At 39.5% G+C, this 9,124-nt stretch overlaps 1 protein-coding gene across 11 annotated transcripts in view; it reads left to right on the top strand.

Annotated features, from left to right (window-relative positions):
• Positions 1 to 9,124, top strand: part of plekha5 (pleckstrin homology domain containing, family A member 5) — a 131,114-nt gene that overhangs the window by 54,829 nt on the left and 67,161 nt on the right. Inside the window, exon 1 of one of the 11 annotated variants that reach the window (XM_043236470.1) lies at positions 1 to 77. This exon is cut by the window's left edge and continues 68 nt beyond it. The exons of the other annotated variants lie outside the window; for them this stretch is intronic. The gene's annotated coding sequence lies outside the window, so the exon portion shown is untranslated. The remainder of the gene's footprint in view (positions 78 to 9,124) is intronic. 11 annotated transcript variants of the gene reach the window in all.

Genomic DNA, 9,124 nt, shown 5'->3' with positions numbered 1-9,124 from the left:
TCTCTCACACACACACACGAGCGTGTTGTGTAAGTCGCACGATCTCTGCCGGATTTATCATGAAGCGCTCACCTGCGGTAAGTGTGTATGCATGTATAAACGTCTTCACCTGTATCTCATAATCATCACTTTCGCTGTCGTCTTTTGGGGAATGTTTATTGTTGTTGACTTCATATTTTGGATGCCATGTAGAAAACGTCTATGTGTTTCTGCCTGGCTGAGCTTTTGGAAAGAGGATAATGATTTTTGGTCGCTGTCGATATAAAACTATCCATATGAGACTCAGAGGAGGGCAAATGCACTGACGTCCTTTCATGACTGATGGATTGATGTAGAACTTTCACAGGCTTATGGATTACCAGCATAGACGCACGCAAAGGAGATTTCTTTATTCAAAAGTTCTGTCGTCTCTTTTTAAGAAGCGCTCTTGAAATTCCACACGGCTCAGGCAGAAACCGTCTGGAGAGAAGGATCCGTCAACCCCGGATTGAGGATACCGAGGCGCTGAATAGAGTAGAACAGAACACTGAGGTGTTCTGAACAGCATACTTGCATGGCACCATACTAAATCCAGCAGAAGGCTATATGCATACTGTACACTGTATGCAAATTATGCAAAGAACGCCAGGTTTGCCAGAACAGAGCTGGGCACGTTTTTAGATGTGACTTTATAAATAATACCACCTGATAGGTTCAGTTTTTTATTTTTGTGGATTTGTTCGTTTTCACTGGACTGCCAAAAGTTATGAAAATGTATGAATTAATTTAAATTCTGAATTTAGATAAACCAGTAAATAACTTTAATGTTGTTTTTATTAATAATAGTAATAATAAAAATAACTACTGTTTACTGAAACACTTTTAATTATTATTATTTTTATTTTTTTTTACCTTTTTTATCGGGCTTCCGAAAGTTATGGCTGTTTTATCTATATTATTACTTTCTTGTTTAAATTAATAAATCAGTAATTTCATTTAAAATTTCCTAAAAAATGCTGACAAAAAAATAGAAAACAATAAATCAGTATTTAATTGTCAGTTATTATTATTATAATTGTTGTTGTTATGGTTATTATTATTATTTAATTATTTAATAAATGCATTTTTCTTGTTAGGCTGAGATTATTATTATTCATTTACATTACTGAATCAGTGGTTTAATTTATATTATTATTAGAAAGTTAAAATGTAATTTTTATTAGACCGCTTAAAATGTAGATATTTATTCATGTAAAAGAATAATAGAGTAAACTGATCTTTTTTTCCTTTTACGTAATAAACAATTGAAATAATCATATTTGACAGCTATGTCTCATACTACTGTCCGGTACGTAAATTAATTATTATTATTTTTGTTTCACACACCTTTAAAATGTTCAGTACGCAATTATCTAGTATTCTATTGCATATATAGCCACACTGACATTCATTGTGATGATTTCCCAGCATGCCTCAGCCTTCAGTTTGTCTGTAAAGCCCTTCAGGGTCCTTGATTCTTGACTGTATAGAGACCCATTATGCTGTTCACCAGTGACTCACTTCAGCGCGGGTAACAAGCACGCGTGTGAAAAGCGACCGCGTCCGCACACAAGCATAAAAACACGCACTTAAAGTCGCAGAGACTTTTCGGTTTTTGCAGTTTAGCATTATATAACATGAGAAACCAGCCCGGCGCTCCATCTTCCCCTCTCTTCTCCCAGAGGAGATCTCGCTCTATCTCACCCAACCCATCCAGAAGATATTCAGCGCACGTTACGTAGCCAGAGGGATTTTTAGCTCTCCAACGCCAGCTTCTGTTTGCCTAGCTCCCTAAATCGGACTAATTATAACATCTAGCATCCCGCCGCACAAAAGCAGAATATCACCTATTGAGGAGGAAATAACAAGCTGTGTGTTAGTCAGCGGCTCACGCTAAATTGCAGCCCACTGCTTTGTGAAGTGATTAACGCGCGCCGCCGTCCGTCTGCCGCGCGCAGCGGCTAATGAGACACGTCTTGTCAGATCTGCGCAGGTGTGCAGGAGACGCCGAGCTCATTCTGTCTCTCTGGAGGCTCGCGCTAAACTGCTGTTTGCTCTGGAGTTAGAGGAGTTCGATGGAAATCAGGCCAGATATATAAGGCCTGGTATTTCTGCTCGCTCTGACTGTGTGAGGAGGAATAATGAGTTGAGGGCTGACGGCACGGCTTGAACCCGGGCTTTTTGTCCGTTCTTCGGAGACTCGGGGTATTCTGCAAGCAGAGGAGATCGTTCCTGAGGGATAATGATAGGATCCAGAACTGCGTGTATTTATTTACATTCAAAGGTTGGCTTGAAAACTAGCTTTAGCTTTAAAAAAGTTATTTTTATATATAACATCCAGTGAAATTAAAAAAAATGTGGCCATGATTTTTTTATTTTTAAGGGTGCTTATTGTTTACTTAATTCAAACCGACAGTTTTATTTATTTATTTTTTACATTTCTTAAGTTTGAATTTTATTTTAAAAAATATTGTGCTTATTTTTTTTTTATCTGGTACTCTTATTGCAGTTAAATGAACTTTGAATTTCAGTGTATTTTAATTCTACTTCCTGTTTGCCATCACAACTGGATTGGAAATTCAAAGAAAATTGTAATTTGCGTTCTTAATTAGCATGCTATCTTAAGTTAGTTTTAGAGTTGATGTATTTGCTTTTTACAGTTTTATTTTTCTTTTTAATTTCCAAAGCTTTTAAAGTTACTGTGGTGATTTGTTGTTAAATTTCTGAACACTTGTCATCAGCTGACATTTTCCGGTTTAATTTAAGTTGGTTTTATGATATACCATGTCAAAAATGAAAACATTAAATGAACAGTTTTCTTCTCATTTCCTCTCAGACTCTTGAGGAGTGTCTTTAGAAGTGAAGTATTAAAGTCAGTTGAATTGTAAGTTGAGGAGCTGCTTGTGTGGAAAAATAATGATGTTGCCTGCGTAGAAATGTGTTGTAGAGTCAGAACCGCAGGAGCCCAATATTTTCTGAACCCAGTGTCAGATCTGAGCAGTGTTTTCTCTGCTGTCGGCCAGGATTCGTCCAAGCTGCAGCAATCGTGCATTCAGTCTTGCGAAAACTTTCTTGTGCTCAGTGTGTGTCGTCTCACGCGTGAAGCGTCTTTGAGAGAATACATGTATACATGACAGATGAGCTGGGGATTCATCCATCCATCAGTTTTATCTATCTATATCTATTTGTCTATCTGTCTGTGTGTGTCTGTCTGTCTGTCACTAGATAGATAGGTAGATGGATGATAGATAGATAGATGGATGATAGATAGATAGATAGATAGATAGATGGTTGATAGATAGATAGATAGATGGATGGATGGACGATAGATAGATGTCATTGATTCTATGTCAGTCCTTGGCTCTATTTCTTTCTATCTATCTATCTATCTATCTATCTATCTATCTATCTATCTATCTATCTATCTATCTGCCCTTGGATCGATCCATCTATCCATCTATCCATCTATCCATCTATCCATCTATCTATCTGTCGTTTTATTGTTCTATCACTCCATCCATCCGTCAATTTAAATTCAGCAGTTGAATTGGAACAGCCCTGGTCTCCTCATGCAAATGTGACCCTAAAGTGTTTTTATGAATTTGAACGCCCGGGTGCTTCTCTTTTAAGCGTGCGTGTCTTTAAACTGCCTTTAAATATCCTGAAACATCCACCGGCCTCCCTGCCGTGATCCGGAGGGACGCCAGACTTAGCGTATCGTGGGCATTTCAAAGCTCGCTTCCCCGTCTTTCATTTTTCAGCTTGCTGCGTTCGTATTCTCCACTCTGTCAAGGGTTTTAGCACGTTAGGGTGGGGGGGGTATGTAGCCATTCGCACCCCTGTCAGACCGTCTGAAAGCCTCGGTGGGACATAGAGAGAGGGAGGAGAGGTCGACAGCCAGGCAAGGTGAGCACGCCGCTCGCATCGCAATCCTCTGCTGATTTCGTACTTTGTTTTTTCCTCTTATCAGCGATAAAAGCGCAGAGACGAAACTCACGCGGAGTTCAGATATTTCCCCAGAGCCTGAGGGAGAACAGCGCTTCCCTCGCCAACAACAAAGGCATCGAACAGCGGCGTCTTTACGGAAACATCGTTTAAAATCGCGCCCGTTAATTGAGCCGTTGAGGGAGATGTTGCTCGTCTGGAAGGATTTACATAAGTAAAGCGAAACGTTCAACATTTCGAGTCTTTTTTGATTTCGGCACATCGGTCCCAGTCGCCTCCTACAATAACACACTCATCCATCAAGACGTAATTGCTAATATCGGCCGACCGTGTTATTAATATCATGGCGCTGTGGTTCATTTTTTTCAGCCGTGAGGATATTACAATGCCAAGCCTCATGAAATGCACACTGATACAAATCTAGATGGCCTTTATATAATCGCTTATTGCGGCGAACCAGCTTTTATTGCCTGGTGGTGCAGGATTCATCGAGGGCTAAAACGGTTGCATTATGTTTGCTTGCTTCAGCCATAAATGCCGACATGGAGATGCATGTTTCTTTTTGCAGCTCTTGAGGCGGTAATTGGTGTCGCGTTGACAGGTTCGGTAATGTGACGGGATCAATGTGATGCATCAATAATTCACATTTCCTTTTAAGACGTGATTGATGCACGCTTGACAAACAACATGCATTGGTTTTGCATCCTTCTGTTACGCCGCTGGGTATCAGTGTCGCTCGGTGCACATTGCACATCACAGGTACTCTGATATGTCGGGATCCGTTCCGCAGGCCTGGTCTAAGTCTTGTTCCCACTTTGCGAGGCTGTTCCTTCTCGGTTCCTTTCATCTCGCAACTAGTTGAGGCATCTTATCAGCGGCTCTGGCGAGGCGCCCTTCACCAATCTGTCTCTCTAATCTCTCCGGCCTCAGTCGTATCAACTCTGTCCTCTGTGGATTTTCCTGCCCTTCTTTCCCCAAATTACTAGGAAAGCACAAACAGAAGCTGTTGATTTTCCCGTGTTTAATTAGTGTCGAAAAAACACGTCTTAATCCTGATCTTTCGGAGCGCTCTGAGAGTTGTCGGCCAGCGTGCTGACGGATTCCTTCAGACTTGATTTTCTATTCCGGATGTGTCTGTGTCATAAGTGCCTGCACTTTAGCAGGGATTTTCTCATGGAGATGGATAGACGTAGTTTATTGGTCCCTGAGGGTGAATTGGGGTGCGGAGACAGACGCCGTATTAAATGTAAATTGCTCATAAAACACCACCATACATCCACATAGTGCAATCAAATGAGGCATAGAGTGAGGAATAAAGGTCTAATATGCAGTAATGCCGATGTCCTAACGTGATTTACACAAGTAGGGCATGATCCTGGATGAGCATCCTTGCTAGACATTTATCTACTTCGGCCTCAGCTTTTCAAATTTAAATGCAATATAAATTGACACTCACAAAATAATATAAACATGCATATCTTCTTTATATTGTTTTGACTGCTGTTTTCAACTTTAGCTTGCACATTGTTGCCTATTAAGCAGGTTATATTGCACCAGTAGTTCTTTAAATGAGTGAATTCACTCAATTGATTTGTTCTTCTAGAGTGATTTATTACTGAACCGAACAAGTGGTCGTCTTTTTGAGTTAGTCATTTACTCGATCGACTCATTGAGCGATACTGATTGTTATAAATGAAACCTTTTGAACCATTCACTTGAATGATTTAGAAATTGAACAAGTGACTGTCTTTGAATCATTTGAGTGCTATACCAAATCGATTAGTTCAATAACACTGATTCGTTCGTGAATTGATAAAGTGATTGACTTTGACTGTTTTCATTCATTCGCTCAATCAATTTATGCAACAACATCCATTTATTCGGGAATGGAAGAAGTGACTGTTCATGAGTGAATCATTTAAATCATTCACTCATTTGTTCTGCATCACTGATTCATTCAGAATTGGGCAGAGGGTTGTCTTTGTAATTGAGTGTTTTGAATCAATCACTCAATTATTTCAACAGCACTGATTTATTCAGGAAGGAAACAATAAACACAACAAGTGACTTATAATATATAACTCGTATATCGTTTCAATAAGTGAGTCATATGAATCCCTCACTCAATCAGTTTGTTCAGAAGAACTGATTCATTTGTGAATGTAATTGGAATTGTCTTTAAAAATTTAATTCATTCAAAAACACTGAATCGTTGAACACCAAGGCATTCATGATCAAAACAAGTGACTGTATTGTCTTTACAAGACTAAATCATTTGCTAAACTGATTTGTTCAAACTGCTAATTCCAAAACAAGTGACTAATTGAGTCATTAAATTATTCGCACGTTTGACTTCAATAACATTCATTTGATAACAAATGAATTTAGCTCTATACCTTGTGTGTGTGTGTGTTGAAAGAATTGTTATCATACCAAATACTTGGCTTGTCCAATTAGGGTTTATGTAGCTTGCAAGCATTCATTCACCTAATCCCATCCGCATTTCCATCCAATCTGTAAAGCAGAAAATCCACGCGGTCAACCCTCCGTGACTGTATCCAGCAGAGCTGTGGCCAATCAGCTTACGATTACACACATCAGACCCTTGAGCAAGAAAACAGAGGCTGTTTTAGACGGACGGACGGCACTCTAGGGTTTTGTCCTAATGGACGTGTCATGTTAACGGTATACGACCCTGCTAGCAGGCGGCCAATGACTTACATAATGATACTTTTTGATACAGTGGCAGATCTGGACAAGGCCGTTGCCTGTGTATGACATCCTTGTGTAGCGGAGCACAATGGGACGTTTTTTTTTTTTTTTTTTTTTTTTGCGCCGCGCAGCACAATTGTCACACATGGCAGTCAGCAGCACACAATTATGCTGCACAGATGAGCTCTCACTCTCCATCACGCTGAGCGGCCTCATTCTTTCAGCGTTCCTAGCCTCTCCAGACCCTCTGAGCTAGCTCTTTTCAGCGCTGGGAGTCGGTGCTCATGAGCTACTGCTGCGAGTAGTAGACGAAGACCTGTCAATATACAATCTAACACATGCCTTTTCTGCCCTGGATCCTCAGTGTCAGCGAGCGGACACGCATACATCCACTAATGTGCCCCAGATTTTCAAAATGAGGCGGCAAGCTGCCTCAGTAAAGGTTCGGGTACATGCATACTAGTGCCGTCAAGCAATTAATCGCATTCAAAATAAATGTTTTCGTTTACGTAATATATGTGTGTGCCCTGTGACTGTTATTAGATATATAATGCATTTTAGCCTAGATCGCTACATGATACTTTTTTAGCAACGAGGTAGTAAACTTGGTATTTTTGAATTAACTAAACAACTTGATTGTTTGTAGAGAGAAACACGGATGAACCTGGTGTTGTTTCTGTTTCTGAAGTGATTTGTTAGCCTTTTTCCTGAAGATGTCTGAGCGTGGAGACTCTTGATGCACTGACTCCAGCTTCAGTTCAGTCCTTGTGAAGCTCTCCCAAGTGTTTAAATCGGCTTTGCTTGGCAGTATTCTCAAGCTTGCGGTCATCCCCTTGAACACCTTTTCCTACCTTCCAGTAAACTTTGCATTTATCATGCTTTGATACAGCACTCTGAGCAGACGCTCCTTTCAGTAAAGACCTTCTGTGACTTGACCTCTTTGTTGAGGGAGTCACTGATCATGGATCTGGACCATGTCCAAGTCGGAAGTCTTCCCCCGTTATTGTGGAATCAAAGAAAAAGAGATACCTGGAATTTTTATTGTAGTGATGGTCATTTAATAGAACTCAAATATAAATATTTCAAATATTTTGAGATACTGGATTTAGACGTTTATGAGCTGTAAGCTGGAATCATCAAAATTACAACAAATACTTTACAAAGTTTTACTTTACATGCAATGAAACAAATATATATATGAAAGTTTCACTTTTTGCATCATATATATATATATACACACACACACACACACACTACAGACACATTAAAAATGTGTTGTGTATTTATTATGCAGTAAGTTTTGGATTGTTTTGAATTTTCCGTTTGCCTTGAAGGTTGATTATTCAGTGTTTTACAGCCGTTTTTCAGCTTGTTATCCTTTATAATTCAGTTAAAGATATTGCTAAAAATGTTATGATTTGCATCCTGCGCCGTTTTTCACTTCTGTATTTATCTTTCTAGTTGTAGGGTGCCATTGGAATGTGCATAAATCTACATAAAACTAGTGTGAGATACGATGCTGTTACTAGATGTTTCTTGTTGCTTTCTTGCCTTAAAGGTATTGTTTTTGCTATGATCATCTACGATTAATGCAGGGATTTATTCTTAAAAACAGACTCTCGTATGAGGATGAACATTAAGCACTGCTTGAAAACAGCTGCTGTTTAGTCAGATCATTAAAACCGGTTCTTTACGAGTGCTAGTGTTTAGTAGAAGACAAATATAGGATTTTTTTTTTCACGTATGACCTAGTATGCACGCTAAGGATGGGTGGTTACGGGTAATATGTCTCATGATGGTACCAAAGTGAAGTCTGTCCAAAATAAACAGCGCACAGCAGGCGAAGCTCTAATGTAAAGTTTGTGTGGGAACCCTCGAGTTATTTTTACAGCGAAAGTTAGTGGATTTCGGTTCTGGCTATAAAAGACTATTGCGTAACTAAATGTGATCATTTAGAGTCCGCAATTCGGTATGGAAATGTGGACTCTCAATGAGCGTAATGGATGTGGCCACTCATGCTGAAACCGTTTGTGAAACCTTTTGTGCTCTCAGACTAATATATATGATTGCAGTCTGTTGCTCACAGACGTCTGAGAGGAAATGACATATTTGGGTAGCGCTAACTCATTATTTAAATGTTCGTCTGCTCACAACATGCAAATGAAGTCCATTAGTGAGCGATTGAACAGACTCTGATTGACACCCTAAACTCGAGCAACGGTCGTCAGGTTTTAATTATGAAGTGTGAATGCGGTCTAAAGGCAAAGTTGACAAAATGGCTGTTATGCATTACATTTCTGGTGCTAAGCGATCATTATTTTGCTCCTGGAGTAATTTTGAATCTGTTTTTGTGAGATATGGGTTGTTTTGTGAGCTACTTTTACATTTCTCCTCGATGCAGGTCTCCTTGCATGGCAGTGATTAATCAAGTCTTTGACAAATTACGAAA

This window comes from Puntigrus tetrazona, chromosome 4 (assembly GCF_018831695.1).
Source record: "Puntigrus tetrazona isolate hp1 chromosome 4, ASM1883169v1, whole genome shotgun sequence".
NCBI lineage: Eukaryota > Metazoa > Chordata > Actinopteri > Cypriniformes > Cyprinidae > Puntigrus > Puntigrus tetrazona.
This window is presented reverse-complemented; position numbering and strand designations above follow the sequence as displayed.